This window comes from Capsicum annuum, chromosome 2 (assembly GCF_002878395.1).
Source record: "Capsicum annuum cultivar UCD-10X-F1 chromosome 2, UCD10Xv1.1, whole genome shotgun sequence".
NCBI lineage: Eukaryota > Viridiplantae > Streptophyta > Magnoliopsida > Solanales > Solanaceae > Capsicum > Capsicum annuum.
Window position 1 is genome coordinate 123,113,857 of NC_061112.1, and position 17,689 is coordinate 123,131,545.

At 34.4% G+C, this 17,689-nt stretch overlaps 2 protein-coding genes across 7 annotated transcripts in view; both read left to right on the forward strand.

Annotated features, from left to right (window-relative positions):
• The window catches only part of LOC107859220 (receptor-like protein 38), a 52,355-nt gene extending 35,428 nt beyond the window's left edge, over positions 1 to 16,927 (forward strand). For 5 of the 6 annotated variants that reach the window (XR_007052308.1, XR_007052303.1, XR_007052306.1 and 2 more), the window contains 3 exons: positions 14,984 to 15,049; positions 15,913 to 16,005; positions 16,604 to 16,927. The gene's annotated coding sequence lies outside the window, so the exon portion shown is untranslated. The remainder of the gene's footprint in view (positions 1 to 14,983; positions 15,050 to 15,912; positions 16,006 to 16,603) is intronic. The other variant, XR_007052304.1, reaches the window with a different exon arrangement.
• Positions 1 to 17,689, forward strand: part of LOC107859221 (probable LRR receptor-like serine/threonine-protein kinase At1g53430) — a 107,317-nt gene that overhangs the window by 85,134 nt on the left and 4,494 nt on the right.

The window sequence follows — 17,689 nt, forward strand, 5'->3', positions numbered from 1 at the left end:
GAAAAAATCAGCAAATGTTGTGGATTTTTGACAAAAGAAAAACCTGCAAAAGTTGAGGTGGTGATAACAAAACTCGAATCATCGAATGTTCCCTTGGTGGTGAGGAAAGAGATTTCAAAAAATATTGGGTCAAGTCAAATAAATCCAAAACTCATTATTCCCGAAAGACCCAATAAACCTCTTTTAATCATAAAAAGAGCTCCCATAGCTCCTATTATTATTAAACCAGTATCACAGCTTCATATGGTTGATACTATGGTAATTCCTTGGAATTATGATCGCGTTGTGGTGATGCACAAAGGAAAAGAAGTGACTGAAGATATAGATGAAGTGGGAAGATTAACTCGATCTAGAAGATGTTATGATCCAATAGAGTTAAGAAATAATAAACAAGGCGGTGAAGAACGAATGACAGTCAAGAAGCCTGTCACTGATGAAGAAGCTGAAGAATTCTTAAAGAAATGAAATTGGCAGAACATTCTGTTGTAGAACAGTTGAAGAAGACACCAGCACAAATTTCTTTGTTGTCTTTATTGATATATTCAGAGGAACACCGCAAGGTTATAATAAAGATTCTTAATGAAGCATATGTTTCCAGTGAGATTAGAGTGAATCAGCTGGAAAAATTTGTTGGAAGGATCTTTGAAGCAAATAAAATTACTTTCTTAGACAATGAATTACCTATAGAAGGTACTGAGCATAACAAAGGTCTGTATATTTCTGTGAAATGTGAACATTCCATCGTCACTCGAGTGTTAATTGATGGAGGATCAGGCGCTAATATTTTTCTTATGTTAACTTTTCAAAAGTTGAATGTTAATGTGGAAAGGATCTGACCTAATAATGTATGCATCAAAGGTTATGACGGATCAAAAACCGATGCCATTGGTGAAATAGAGTTCATATTGACAATTGAACCTGTGGAGTTTGCTATGGATTTCCAAGTGCTGAACATTGAAACTTTATATAATATATTATTGGGAAGGCCATGGATTCATAGGGCTAAAGCAGTCGCATCAACATTGCATCAAATGGTCAAATTTGAACACGAAAGGCAAGAAATAATTATTCATGGTGAAGGAGATTTATCCATGTATAAAGACGACTTCATTTCCTCCATCGAAGAAGATACTGCAGATAATATGTTAATTTATCAAGCTTCTAAGGTAGTGGCTGTTGAGCATATCCTCGAGGAAAATCTTATTGCAAGACCACAATTATCTTCTGCATCTATTATGGTAGTGAATGAAATGTTGAAACATGGTTTTGAATCAGGAAAAGGTCTAGGGATGTTTTTGCAAGACATAGTTCATCTGGTAAACCTTTATGAGAACTTTGGTACTTTTGGCTTGAGATACGAGCCTACTGCTGAAGATATAAAGAAGGCTAAAAAGCATAAGAAAGAGTCATGGTCACTTACCAAGATGATACCGCCACCTCACTAATCTTTCATCAAATTCAGTATTATTGGATCCTCCAAGTTACCTGCTGCAGAATCAATGAATGATGATGATACAAAGTTGATTGGCCTTTTTCAGAATATGTTCATTGAAGCTGATATGGTTAAAATTGGATAAGGTACTAGCAATGCAGATGTGTAGTTTGTTGGCCCTGATTTCCATCTTAACAATTGGGAGGCCACTTCTTTCCCTATTATAAAGGAGTCTTGGTAGTTTGTTTGTTTTTCTTACAATCTTAGTAGTTTGTTTGTTTTTAATTCTGTAATTTGAATCATTCTAGGATTGTAATTCAGAACTTTAAACTTGGTATTTTAGGTTAAAACTCTTCCTATCTATGTTTTAATAAAGTGTAGTTTTCCTTTGTTTTATTTTGAGTCTGATTTTTATTTATTTTCTATCATACAGTTCTTTCTATGCCGATTCTAATGATATGACATGCATGAAAAATTATCAACCAGATTTAAAAACCCAATCTAATTATAAAATAATGAACAAAGAAGTTGAATACGATGAAGGAGAAGCATTTGAGGATATAAGCAAAGATTTCAAAAAATTTGAGAATAAGACAAATCCCAATTTGGAAGAAACTTAGGCAATCAATTTAGGAGATCATAAAATATTAGGGAGACTAAGATAAGTGTACATGTTCAACCACAACAAAAGAAAGCTATAATTTAAGCTTTGCATGAGTATAAAGACATCTTTGCATGGTCTTATGATGATATGCCCGGTTTGAGCACTGATTTAGTAGTTCACATGTTGTCAATTGATCCTGCTTTTCCTCCTGTCAAACAAAAGCTAAGAAATCTCAAAACTGACATGAGTGTAAAAATCAAAGAGAAAATCACGAAGCAACTTGAGGCTAAATTCATTCGAGTGGCCCAATATCCTACTTGGTTGGCAAATATTGTCCTTATTCCAAAGAAAGACGGCAAAGTTTGGATGTATGTTGATTATCGTGATTTAAATAAAGAAAGTTAAAAGATAATTTTCCACTTCCCAATATTTAAATTTTGTTGGACAATTATGCCAAACTTGATCTTGCGCATTTTGTGGATTGTTATGCGGGGTATCACCAGATCATTATGGATCCAGAAGATGCAGAAAAAACATAATTTATTATGCCATTAGGGACATATTGTTATTGAGTCATGCCTTTTGGACTAAAGAATGTTGGAGCAACTTACATGAGGACAATGAACACAATGTTTCATGACATGATGCACAAAGTGATTGAAGCTTATGTGGACGACGTGATCATTAAGTCAAGAGAGCAATCTGATCATATCAAAGATTTGAGAAAATTCTTTGAAAGGCTTCGAAGGTATGATCTCAAACTTAACCCAGCAAAATGTGTATTTGGAGTTTCATCAGGAAAACTCTTGGGTTTTATAGTCAGTCGACGTGGCATCGAGTTAGATCCTTCAAAAATAAAAGCTATTCAAGATCTGCCTCCACCAAAAAATAAAACGGAGGTGATGAGCTTACTTGGAAGGTTGAATTATATCAGTAGATTCATTGCTTAACTTACGACAACTTGCGAGCCAATATTCAAACTGTTAAAGAAGAATGCTAAAGTTGAATGGACAAAAGAATGTCAAGAGACATTTGACAGAATTAAGAGATACTTGTTGAATCCACCTATTTTGGTTCCTCCAGAGTCGGGCAGACCTTTGATATTGTACATGTCTGTGTTAGAAAATTCTTTTGGCTGTGTATTAGGTCAACATGATGTTACAGGCAGAAAAGAACAAGCCATCTACTACCTCAGCAAAAATTTTACCACTTATGAAGCTAAGTACACTCTTCTTGAGAATACGTGTTGCACCTTAACTTGGGTAGCTCAAAAGCTGAAACATTACTTTTCATCTTATACGACTTACCTCATATCTCGTATGGATCCTTTAAAGTATATTTTCTAGAAGCCTATGCCCATAAGCAGACTAGCGAAATGGCAGATGTTGCTCACAGAGTTTGATATTATCCATGTGACACAAACTGCAATGAAAGCTCAAGCTTTAGTGGATCATTTGGCTGAAAATCATATAGATGAGGAGTATGAGCCATTGAAGACTTATTTTACAGATGAAGAGGTATTATATGTTGATGAGTTTGTTTCTGAAGATTGACATTAAGGCGGGAAATTGTTCTTAGATGGAGCTGCTAATGTAAAAAGAGTAAGGATAGGAGCATTTCTTATTTCTGAATCAGGAAAATATTATCCTATAATAGCCCAACTTCGATTCTACTGTATCAATAATATGGCAGAATACGAAGCTTGCATTCTGGGATTGAGATTAGCTATTGACATGGGATCCAAGAACTGTTGGTATTAAGAGATTTAGATTTATTAGTCCACCAAATCTAAGGAGATTGGGAAACTCTTGATTCGAAACTCCTACCATATTGAGGTTGTTTGCAAGATCTTTATCAATGATTTGTATCAGTAAAGTTCAAACACATTCCCAGAGCTCATAACGAGATTGCTGATGCTTTGGTGACCTTATCTTCGATGCTTCAACATCCCGACAAAAGTTATATTGACCCTTTGCATATACAGATTCATGATTAACATGCATATTGCAATGTGGTTGAAGAAGAACTTGATAGGGACCCGTGGTTCTATGATATCAAAGAATATATTCAGACTGGAAAATATCCTGTACATGCTGATGGTAATCAAAAGAGAACTATTCGACGTTTGTCTAGTGGATTTTTCTTAAGTGGAGGAATCTTGTATAAGAGGACTCCTGATTTGGGACATCTGAGGTGTGTAGATGCTAAAGAAGCTTCAAAAATCATGACTGAAGTACATTCTAGGATTTGTGGACCACACATGAGTGGGTATGTTTTGGAAAATAAAATATTATGAGCAGGTTATTATTGGCTCACCATGGAGCGAGATTCTATCAATTTCGTTCGTAAATGTTATGAATGCCAGGTACATGGAGACTTGATATATTCCCCTCCATCTGAGTTGCATATAATGATTGCTCCATGGACTTTTGTGGCTTGGGGAATGGACGTAATTAGACCAATTGAACCAAAGACTTTGAATGGAAATAGGTTCATCTTAGTAGCCATTGATTTTTCACGAAGTGGGTGACAACAGCGACTTTCAAGTCAATGACCAAGAAAATAGTGGTTGATTTTATTCACTCCAACATTATTTGTCGGTTCGGCATTCCAAAGATAATTGTCACCGATAATGCTGCAAATCTCAACAGTCATTTGATGCAAGAAGTGTGCCAACAATTTAAGATTATGCATCGAAATTCTACTCCTTATCGCCCAAAGGTAAATTGCGTTGTAGAAGCTGCCAACAAGAACTTAAAGAAAATACTTCGCAAGATGGTACAGGGTTCCCGACAATGGCATGAAAAATTATCTTTTGCTTTGTTGGGTTATTGTACTACAGTTCGGACTTCAATTGGTGCAACTCCTTACTTGTTCGTGTATGGAACCAAAGCAGTTATATCTACGGAGATTGAAATTTCATCTCTTTGAGTAGTTGTAGAAGCTGAAATTGATGATGACCAATGGGTCAAGGCTCGTTTGGATCAATTAAGCTTGATTGATAAAAAAAAGATTGACTTCAGTATGTCGTGGACAACTGTACCAGAAAAGAATGGCACGAGCATATAACAAAAATGTGCGTCACAGACATTTTGAAGTTGGTCAGTTGGTACTAAGACGCATCCTACCTTATCAGATTGAAGCCAAAGGCAAATTTTCTCCTAATTGGCATGGACCATTAATGGTGAAGAAAGTGTTACCTAATGGCGCATTATATCTGACTAATATAGAAGGCAAAATGGAAGGAATGTCGGTCAATGCTGATGCAGTTAAAAGATATTATGTATGATGTTCATATACAATTATGTTATGTATGTTTTGTACTTATATTTTTAAAGATTTGAAATGATGAAGACATTTTGTTCTATTATCCGAATAATATATCAACCTTTTCTTACCCCTTTGAGCTTTTATTTTTCTTCGTACCCCTCTTTTGAAATAAAATTAAAGTCAGAAAAAAAAAAAATCAATCAAAAATTCAAAATCAAACAAAAGAATGATGTTTCCTGAACTACGTTTGACCTGATTCTTGCTATGACAAGATACATAGGCAGCCCTACTTCGAAGTTCGGTCTAACTAGAAGAAAATTCAAATCACCCAGAATGAAATGAAATTGGGGCAAAAATTTATTTTCTTAAAAGAATTTATTCCAAAAGTTAAATGTTTCACCCAATGTTATATAAATTTTTGAGCCTCATGCCGACCTTTCTTTTTAACCCTATCCAAAATCCAAGTTACAACCAAAGAAAGACCTTCGGATCAATCTTTGAGAATTTCAAGGCTAAACATGTTATGAGTGTATGATATTTCATATTTTGGGTGTTTATTTAAGAAAAGTGAAAATGAGGAGACATATTGATGAAAACCCTTTCGGACACCATAAGACGACTGTGAGCTGAGACAGAGATGAAAAGGAGATAGACTCATTGGGAAAAACCCATTGAGGTGTCACTAGCCGAACAAAGGTTGTTATCAAGAAGGAACAAGTTCAAGATTGGCTTAATTTCAAGCTCAATAAGTGGACAAAAGTTGTAATGATTGGTGTGGGTAGATCTGGTTGTTTGATTCAAAATGCATGTCATAATCACCACAATTGGTTTTCACATTCAGATAAGTTTTCTCTTTGTTTTTAAAAAAAGAGATGCCTATTGTTTTTTTCTTTTTGTTTTATTTTAATTTTTTATTTTTTGTGTGCTTGTTATCAAACGGAAAATTTTGTTATCTTTTGAGTCAAATTCACGTCAGGTCGAGTGAGAAAGGACTCCAAACTCGCTACCAACTTTTTTAAGGGTACAAAGCAATACAAAGGGTCGATGCACAGAGATAACATTTCAAAGTAAAAGTAAGGTACTCAAGATGATTGTGATTTGACCATTTTAAACTTGTGAAAATCTAAGGAATGTATTGGAAGCTAAACTCAGAACCATCATACAACAGAAATATGATTTGAGTTGAGGATCTCAGTAGTCAGAATACTGAGTCAGAAGTATGACAATTTAATGAATATTATCATCGGTTGGAAAAGAGTTGAGCATGACAAGTACGAGAGCGGCCACTTCAAAAGCCAAATTCCACAAAACCAACCACCACATGTTTTAAAAACTCACAATTTTTCTTTGTTTGGAACAGAGATGAAATAATTATTTTCAGATAAAGGATGCAATTTCATACTTCTCTCAATGCAAGAAGCATGGTTACAGCATTCGATGCTGGATCTCAGTCATGGACCCTCCTAAAGAATGGGACAGGACCCTCTTGAAGAATGAAAATTTACCTTTTGCTCAGGACCCTCCTGAATAATAGGATAGGACCCTCCTGAATAATGGAAATTTATTTTATACTCAGGACCCTCCTGAAGAATGGAAATTTATTTTTATGCTCAGGACCCTCCTGAATAATGGGAATTTGTTTTATACTCAGGACCCTCCTGAAGAATAGGACAGGACCCTATTGAAGAATGAAAATTTATTTTATGCTTAGGACCCTCCTGAAGAATTGGACAGGGCCTTCCTAAACAATGAGAATTTATTTTATGCTCAGGATCCTCCTGAAGAATGGGACAGGACCCTCCTGAAGAATGAAAATTTATTTTTATATTCAGGACCCTCCTGAAAAATGGGAATTTATTTTATATCCAGAACCCTCCTGAAGAATGGGATGTTATTTTTCTGTTTCACTATTTTCTTTGAGTCCATGAGCCCTTTTGAAGAACAGGATGATGAAATTGTAAGTTCAGGAGCTTGCCTGAAGAACAGGGTGAAGAAATTGAAAGTCCAGGAGTCCTCCTGAAGAACAGGGTGAAGAAATTCTTAGTCTAGGAGCCCACCTGAAGAACAAGGTGAAGAAAAAGGAAGTTCAGGAGCCCGGCTGAAGAATAGGATGAATTTTCAAATTCAAGTCGCGAAGGCTTGAATCAAGATTCTATAGATTGCAATTTTTACTTGTATTGTTCATTTTTAATATTTATTAGTCAGTTGAATGTAAAGGCAGAAGTTGTTAACCGGAAACTCAACGGAATCCCACTCGAATTTAACTTTTTCTCTCACCGAATTACTTTTGAACTACTCGTAACTTGATTCCCTTATAACCCGGGATAGGTAGGTTGTCCAAAAACAGAACTCGGTCTCATTGTTTTCTTTTATTTTAATTTGATTTTATCTTTACCTTTCAAATAATTGGAGGGTCAAAAATCATGCCTTGCCTACTTCTTTGTATGAAAACTCTTCGAGATTCCACACAAAAAGGAACAAAAATGTAGACACATGATTTTTTATCCTACCTCAATTTTAAATATTTAATCATATATTATTTTTTATTATTATTTTTATTTTTAATAAACTTTTAGTTAAAAATAAATAATTAAGTAAAGTTAATTTTGAGATATTAAAACTAATAATAAAAAAATATATTTTTTTTTTCTAAATTTTAATAAATTAATAATTTTGATATTATTTTATTTATTTTAACTATTTGTAAATTTTATTATATTTTTATTAAACATAAAATTAATTAAATGTTACTATTATAATTATTATTAATTTTTATTATTGTCTTTAAAAAAAATAGTAGTAATAATTTATTTCAAAATTTAAAAACACATTCCTATCCTAAGTAACTGTTCCCTCCCCTATTCCCCCACCCCCCCACCCCCAAACTCTTGACCCACAGAGTACATACTTTTGACATTCACCATCAGAGAATCAGATAAAAAAATAGAGAGAAAATCAACAGAGAGCAAATCCTCAGTCAAAAAAAATAAAGAAAAAAGTTGAAGTGGAAATCAATTTTACGTTGAGTTTCCGGTGGCAATATTCTATACTTACAATCGTTTGAATTCAACAAACAGTTTTTTATCTGTTTTTGTATTGTTATTTTATAAATTATTGTTCAATGACTTCATGTATCATCTGATATGCAAAAGGTTGATTATTGATATTAATATGATTATAAGTTATATTATATATCTAATTATATAAATATTTGAAACCATGTAAAACGAACTTGGACATGTTTTAACGGATATATTCACAACACACACATGTATTCACAGAATCTGACTTTTACACACACTGTATACTTACATGTAGTTTATCAATTCGTATACTACACATATCGCACACAGTATAACAAATGATGGAAAACCAATAAAAAAAATTTAAAATATAGGAGAAAAACAGTTTAGAAATTTGATTTTTCCGGCGACTTATCGTTAGAAACCAACCATTAATTGTGCACGAACTTCCTTTTTCCTCGACGGAAACCCATCTAAAATCCGGTCAAACAACCACCAAAACTCCTTCGGAAGCAGTTAAAAATGGCAACCAAACGGCTAGCAAGGCCATCGTCACCGCACCTTTCTTCCCCGCGCCGAACTACCCTTTTTTATCCCTTCCGTTTTGCCGAAAAACACCAGATTCGGCGTATCTCCCCTCTTCAGTGCCGGATTTGATCAGAAGATTTCCCTCTCCCCTTTCCTGCGCCGCTGCCGATCTCCTCTCCCCTTTCCCGTGTCACCGTTGACCCCTCTCTCCCCATCCCGTCGCCAGTAAACAACCTCAAAACTTCTGTGCTGCTCCGCCCAGATCCAGTGTTGTCACCCATTTTATTTCGCCGGTGATAAATAACAACTTCTGAGGAAACCCCAAATCACCATTACGAGCATAATAGTATTATCGTTACTGAAAAAGAAAGAGAGAATGTTATTTTGTGGATTGATCAGTAGCAGTGATTTTGAGAAAAAGAGAGAGAAAGAAATGGAGTCTAGATAGTTGTATTAAGCGTGTATTTAAAAGTTGTATGTGTATATTTTATTTTTAAACTTAGTGGATCAAAATTAGTAATATGAATCACTTTGTATTTTTTTGTATATATTACTATTATACTGTTTTATTAGTTATATTAATAAAGTTCTATTATTTTTATTATTAAATTAATTAATTATTATTTTATTTTTCTTTTAAATGAAAAGTAAATTACTTTAGATCACTATTAATGTTAAATAGAATTTTGAGTAGACACACCCTTAATATTAGGTAATTTTTAAACATGTTTAAGCTTTATTTGTCTTGATTATGAATGCGGTGTATGCATCTTTTTTTGGAGACATTTAAAAATATAAGGATGTAAAAATATACCTTGATAATTTTTTTTTTAAAATTTCACCAATTTATTTAATGTGAAATAATAGACGAGTTTTAGTATAATAAAATGAGCGAATTTAGGTGTTAACACAATTTATTGAAATAGTTGTAGTTAAGTATAAGTCAATAGAAGCGACCGTGATAGAACCACGGGACTCGAGGGGTGCCTTACACCTTCCCCTCGGTCAACAGAATTCCTTACCTGGTCTTCTATTTTCGCAGACCATAATAAAGAGTCATTTTCTTTTGTTTAGGGATTCAAAAAGGTGACTTGGAACACCAAAACTCAATTCCAAGTGGCGACTCTGTAATTAAAATAATTCCTATTCAAAACCATTACTTTAATTGAAAAAAATCTTTCGACCTCGATCCCTTCGAGCGAAAAAGAGGTGTGACAGGCTTTGTATCTAGGCTTCAAGCTGTGTTCTTTAAATTTTACTTTGAACACCCACTTATTCTTCAAAGTTCTCATGCCCTTAGGAAATTTTACCAACTCATAACTGTGGTTCTCATGCAGAGATCTCATTTTGCATGGCTTCAATCTATTGATCCTTATGTTTTATCTTCCATGTCCTCCTCATAACATTCAGGTTCTCCCCCGTCAGTGAGTAACACATACTCATTAGGAGAATAATAAGAAGAAGGAATACATTGTCTTGTAGACCTTCTTAGTGGAGCATGTAACTCATCTCTAACTTCTTAAACTGGAGATCGTCAACAACAACATCGTTGTCATTATCAACATGTTGATTTTGAACATGATTCTGAGCGTCACCATGATTATCTATCCCAACATCATGCACACTTTTATGAGGAAATTGATCAAGACTAACCACACCATCAGAACTTGAAGATTCTAGCTTCACCGCTTTGTCAATATCTTCACTGGTTTGATTCTCCATAAAAACAATATCCCGACTTCTTACAAGCTTCTTCTCAATTGGATCATCTAGATTGTAACCAAACTCATCAAGGTCATAACCAATGAATATGCACTGCCTTGTCTTGGCATCTAACTTTGACCTCTCATCTTTGGGCATATGTACAAAAGCTTTGCAACCAAATACTCTCAAATGGTCATAGGAAACATCTTTCTCGTACCAAGATTTATTTGGTACATCACTTTGCAAAGCAACAACAGGATATTGATTAATAACATATGCAGTAGTCAATAAAACCTAACCCTAAAAGGAGTTTGGCAACTTTGCTTCAGAAAGAAAACATCTGACTCTTTCCATCAAGGTCCTACTCATTCTTTTCGCCAAACAATTAAGTTGGGGAGTTTTAGGAGGAGTCTTATCTAATACCTTGTTGCTTGCAGTATTCATCAATCTAGGGATATGCAAAAACCGAACCGACCGATAAACCAAACCGATAAAAATATTATTGGTTTATTGTTATTGGGTTAACGGTTTGTTAATGATTTTATAAAGAAAATTATTGGGTTATTGATTCAGTTCAATTTTTTCTTATTGGGTTATTAGGTAAATCGATAGGCTAATAAGAATATTATATATATATATATATATATATATGTATGTATGTATGTATGACTTATTATATATTTCTCTTAATTTCTCTTTAATTTCTATCAATTAACAAACCTATTATTTCAATTATACAAACTTTTAATTTCTCCTAACAACATTTAGTTCAAACTTGAAGATTCTTGTAAATTAAAACACACTATGTAGGATTTTTGGTTGCAACTAAGATTCAATTTTTTTTTTCATGTTAGTTGCTTCTATTTCTATTTTATGAGTATTTTCTTATCGGTTAAATATAAAACTGAACCGTTAGGGACTAAAAACCGATAAAAAATATCTTATTGGTTTGGTTATTGGTTTAGCATATTTAAAAAATGAAAACCGATAATATATAAAACTGAACCGAACCTACCAATGCACACCCCTACATCAAACGGTCCACAATATTCACCACCGTTATCAGTACAAATAAACTTCAGCTTCTTCCCTATTTCTCTTTCAACGGAAACCTGAAACTGCTTAAACACACCAAACACTTGGTCTTTCGTCTTCAAGACATAGACCCAAAGTTTCTTTGAGAAATCATCAATAAAAGTAACAAAGTAAAGTGCACCACTGAAAGTCCTTGTCTTCATTGGATCACATAAATCTGAATGCACCAGCTCAAGCAAATTTGTCTTTCTTGAAGGAGGATGAGATTTAAAAGAAAATCTATTTTGTTTTCCAGCCAAACAGTGCTCACATTTTTCTAATTTTGCACTTTCAAATCTGGCATTAATTTTTTCTTGGCCAAAAATTAAGTCCTTTCTCGCTAATGTGTCTAAGCCTCTTGTTCCATAATGTTAAAGAGCTAGAACTTTCAACTGCATTTGCCATGTTAGCACAAGTAGAAACCGTAGTCCAGTATAGACCACAACGTCTGTCTCCACAAGCCACAACCAAAGAACCCTTAATGAGTTTCCATTTTCCACTACTATTGATACTAACATAACCCTCATCATCCAGCACGCCAACAGAAATCAAGTGTAAGCGAACATCGGGTGCATGTTTTACATTGTTTAAAACTAGTTTAGATCCAGTACTATTTTCCAAACAAATTGTACCAATACCAACCACCTTAAAAACAGTCTTATTTCCCATACTCAAGGTTCCAAAGTCACCTGTAGTATAAGATAAGAAAAAATTCTTCCTTGATATCACATGAGATGCGGCACCAGAATCCACAACCCAGATTGACTCATCACAAGCAACATTTATTAGATTTTCATGAAGGACAGTAACAAGATCTTCATTGGTAACAATCGCTACACAATTTTTATTATCGTCTTCTTTATTTTCCTCCTTGTCTCTTCTCTTTTTCTTCAACTTCCGATAAAAAAAATTTGTGTACCCTTTTAACGTACAATGATAGCACTCAATATGATACGGGAATTCCTAGCTCTAGACCTTTCACACAAAGTCAAGCGCGTGAGTTGCAACGACTCTAAGCCTTTTTCACATCCTTGGCCGTGTGTGAGACCCTTGTGAGCCCATCTAAGGGCCTATACTTATTAAAGTGTGAAGAGGCCTAACAAAACACCACAAATCCACCCACTTAATGTCAAGGGTATTTTGGTCTTTTGTTTCTCCTTTGTAATTGACTATATAAGACATTTATTAGGGCTAGTCTTTTAGTTAGTTCATTCGTATTATTTAAGAAACAAAAGACTTGTAATATTGGTGACTTCTCTTTCTCATTTTGGAGAGGCCAAAACCGAAAGCTCACGAGTAGAGTGATACTAGTATTGTATCTTGGATAGAAACTAGGATCTTGGGGTTCTTGAGTTCCTCTTGGTCCAAGTAAGAATTTGGTGTTGATATTCATTAGTCTTATGGTCCTTTATCATTGTTAGGGTTCTTAGATTATTGAATATTGTATGTCAAGTTTCTATACCTTTTGTAATCTTGATAACATTGTGTTGTTGAATCTAAAAGTCTAGTGAAGCCGTGTGGGGCTCTTTCGATTCACTAGCAAAATTGTCATTTGTTGTTCTTGTTGTAAACTCATTTTTCGAGTCAAAACAAGTGTTGAAGCCTAGTGAAGCCGTGTGTGGCCTCTTTTGATTCACTAGCACTTTGTTATTCTTATTGTTGCTTCTTTTGTTGACTTGAATCTCTTGATACACACTTAGTTTTGTATCACAAGATCTTTAAATTTGCCTCTGGATTTGTTTCTATGGTGTTCTCCATTTTTTGCACCACAATTCTTGCTTCTCCCCTTAGCGCCAGTCATTAGGACATCAAATAAAGAAGAACCTTGAGACTTTCGTCTCATCTCTTCATTAAGAACTCTGCTCTTTGCAAAATCCATAGAGATCACGCCATCAGGAGAAGAATTTGATAAAGAAATTCTAAATGTTTCCCACGAGTCTGGTAGGGAACCAAGTTGAAGTAAACCTTGAATTTCTTCATCAAACTTAATGCCCATAGCAAATAACTGGTTCATAATCCCCTGAAAGTTATTCCAGTGATCTATCATCGGAAACCATCATGTTATTTTAACCCCAACATTTGTTTTATCAAGAACATCTTATTATTTCCAATCTTTCGAGCATACAAACTTTCAAGATGCTCCCATAGGGACCAAGCATGTGTCTCCCCAGAAATATGGTTTAACACGTTATCGTCAATCCACTGCCTGATAAAACCACATACCTGTCTTTGCAACAGGTTCCACTCTTCATCGGTTTTATTTTCAAGTTTTATAGTGTCAAAAATCGGTTGATAAAAATTCTTGACATAGAGCAGATCTTCTATTTTCCCCTTCCAAATGGCATAATTAACGTCATTTAAGGTAACCATTCTACTTGTGTTGGCTTTCATTGTTTACCAAAAAATACAGATATTGCAAACCGTGGACTTTAATACCAGTTTGTTCGGAAAACAATAAAAGTACTTGTGGAAAAATAATAGATAAATAAGTGAAAATAATGACACCAAGAATTTTACATGGAAACCCTTCTAAATAAGGGAAAAACCACGGACCAAGAGGAGCAACTGATATTAATATTTGTAAGAAATTCACCATAGTCACAAATACAATACTCAAAGTGACTACCACCCACTCAAAAGAAATAACCTTCTTTTGACTCTCGCCTTATTAAAATAATGCTCACTCTAATTTTTTCTTCACAGACTATTTTTTTATCATAGTCTATGAATACCTCACTGCTCTCTACATATTGTTGTTCTCTCTTGTTTTGGTGTACCTAAAATGAACTAAGAGCTCTCCTATTTATAAGCAAAAAACAGCCTGCGTTGATGTCATTGGTGACATAAAAAATACTACTGAAGATAAGACTTTTCTCTAGCCAATTTTGACAAAGTGAAGGTTATGGACATGCAGAAATTTTTGACTTTGGTTTTCTATGAAGGATGGGGTTGGACCCCCACAGGAAGAATTTTGTGTATTAACTCTATAAGGCGTTGGAAAAGACTATGCTAATTATATAATGTTATAGGATATGGCATATAAACAGATGTGTGAACTGAAACAAGTGAAAAAAATACTACTATAAGTGATGGTCTGATGGAAGTCATTACCCTGTTTTGTTAGTTTTTATCAACCTTAGTTTGAGCAATATGGGAATATCTTGAGATCTTTAAAACATTTCCTTGGGGAAAAAAAATGTTTTTCAGATCTCAAGATAACGAAACCTGAAATACACTTTCATGAAAACATTTTTCTTTACAGCAGACTGCAGACTTTTTTGTAGCTTAATAGCATATAGATAAAGGCATGATTGACTAATTACATCTTTCTCTTTTTCTATCATATAGGGACTTGAGCTTCAATGAATTATCTGGATTTGTGCCAAACTCCATTAACTCATCTTTAACACATATGTGCGTTCTCTCTCTTGCTTTTGTTTCCCAGCGTGTATGTGATTTACTTGCTATATATGATGTTACTTACTATATATGATTCACATAGAAAGTTGTCTCTCTATTCTGTTCAATAATTAATTCTCTGTCTAGTCTTTCTTCTTCTAAACGCACAACTGAATAAAGCATCCTTTACCGTCATCAACATATATAGTCCGCACAAGACTAAACCACCTCAGAATCTCCGACCATAAATGTGATGCTACATGGCATTGCAATAAAAGTTGCTCCACGACCTCCATATTTCCACGTCAGCAATATCTATCGAAACTATTGTCTGAATTGGTTGAGTGACTTTATAGGTGAAATAACAATTTAGTGATTTTGTAGGTGAAAACAATAAGTTGAGTGACTTTTCTCATGCAAAATAAAGTTACGTGATGACTTTTTGAGATAATTATCATTAGTTGAGTGATTTTCTAATATAAAAGTAGTTAGCTGAGTGACCGAAGGAAAAATTAACTTGCATTGAAGCAGTAGATTTGTCAGCATTTAAGTCTTGTGCTTTTGTATTATGTAACATATGCAGAACAAAGTACTGCATATCAATAAAATACTTTACCTTATGAAAAAAGAGAATGATCCTCCTTTTGAAATACAACAATGCGGCTAATTTTTTGGGATACTTTCGGGATAATTAGAGTATTACCATAACTTTGTACCATCTGTTGTACGTCACTTGATACATTGAATTTACTTCACTTGTGGGCGTTGGCTAACTGGTTGAACGGCGTAAATAATGTTGTCTCATTCGAAGCTTGGCCTAACAGGTGGGATCTCTTATTTTCTAGTTTTACCTATTAAACATTGTCACGTTGCTGCAGATTCCTTAGGAAGAACAAGCTTAATGGAATATTGCCAGCATGGCTAGTAGTGCTAGCAAACACAAGCAATGTAAACTCATCACATTGATACGTGTAAGTGCAAACATTCATTAAAAGTGTGTTGGTGCCATGTCAATTTTGAATGTCAACAGATGAGGAAAAATTGCTTTTGAAATTTTCTTCAATACTATAATAAAACTTTATACATAGATTCTCTCATAAATTATATCGGTATAAAATTTGATATGCCAAGCAAACACTACATTAGTTATTCAGGGACTTTCTTTCATTTACAGCCAATCAAACACTGCCTTAATTATGCAAAAAATATTTTATGCAACCATTGACCAACTTTGTAATTGCTTATGTGGAATTGTATGCAAAGATTATCGTTATCTATATGACCAAGCAAGCAAAACCTAAGAGAATAGCCCAAAAAAACTCACAAAGAGACATAATGCCGCTGTTACCCACGTTTCTTTACCACTTTATAACTCACGGAGTTGAAAATGGTAGATATAATTCCACTCTGAACTTTTAGTCTTCTTTAAAGTAAAAGAAAACTGTTTATGGAAGCCAAATAATGTAGATATAACTCCGTCCACCTCTGCATATTGCTCGTGATCTTTGTCATTTGTCTTTCTAGCAACAACGGAAAGAGAGCTTATTTTTTCCATAAATTGTTTTGCAGGGATGTTTCTGAAAACAACTTTACACTTACAACCTCAGTGTCCGATGCTTTACCTAATCAGGACGTGCAAAATTCACTACACCACTTCTCTACTTTAGATGTTACATAGTATCATTGTTTGTATATATTTATGGCCTTCCCATTTCAGGAACATTTTTCCAGGATGCTCAAGTAATTCGTGAGTGCTGATTAATTCATTTCTTATTTGTATCTTCTCTTTTCCTCCTATAGACTAGTGCTGCTATTCTGATCGTATGTTTATGTAGGTTCACAACAAATCTATGTCAGTTTTTGCGGTAATAGAAAATGTAAGTCATTAAACAAGAGTTTCACCAAGTTGTAGTATTCGTTATGTTTTCTTGGCTTCTGCTTACTATATTGTTTGTTGCTATACTTTTTTTCTGGTAATTTATTAGCCAAAAGTCTAAATTACGATCTCCCTTTCCCATTTTATGTGGGGAGTTCGGAGTAAGAGTGTCAAATCACTTAAGTTTTTATGTGAGCTTGAACAAAAATAAATGGAAACTACATAAAATGTATCATATGTCTCGCTTTGATTCCCGGGAAATAAGAATGCCACATCCTTTCTTTTCAACTTTTTCTCTCTCCTTTTGTTTGTGCTTCAAGCCTTCAACCCAAAATGGAAGAGATAGAGTAACACAAATTGATGGTTCAATATTACCAAAGTGCAAGAAACATAATTAGTAGAGTACTAGATCAAGTCTTACAAAAACATACCGTTCAAATTCAGATCATATGATATTTCTTGTGTGGAGAGGGAGTCATGAAGTAACTGGTAAAGTTGTTGTCATGTGACCAGGAGGTCATGATTCAAGTCATGAAAACAACTCCTTGTAGAAATATAAAGTGAGGTTGCATACAATAGACCCTTGTGGTCGTGGTCCGACCCTTCCTCTGGAAGCTTTAGTGCACCCAAACTCCTTTCTTTTATATATATATATATAAAGGGTAGCCTGGTGCACTAAAGCTACCGCTATGTGCAGTGTCCGGGGAAAGTGTATCGTACGCGGCCTTACCTTGAGATGCTGTTTCCAAGACTTGAACCCGTGACCTCTTGATCACATG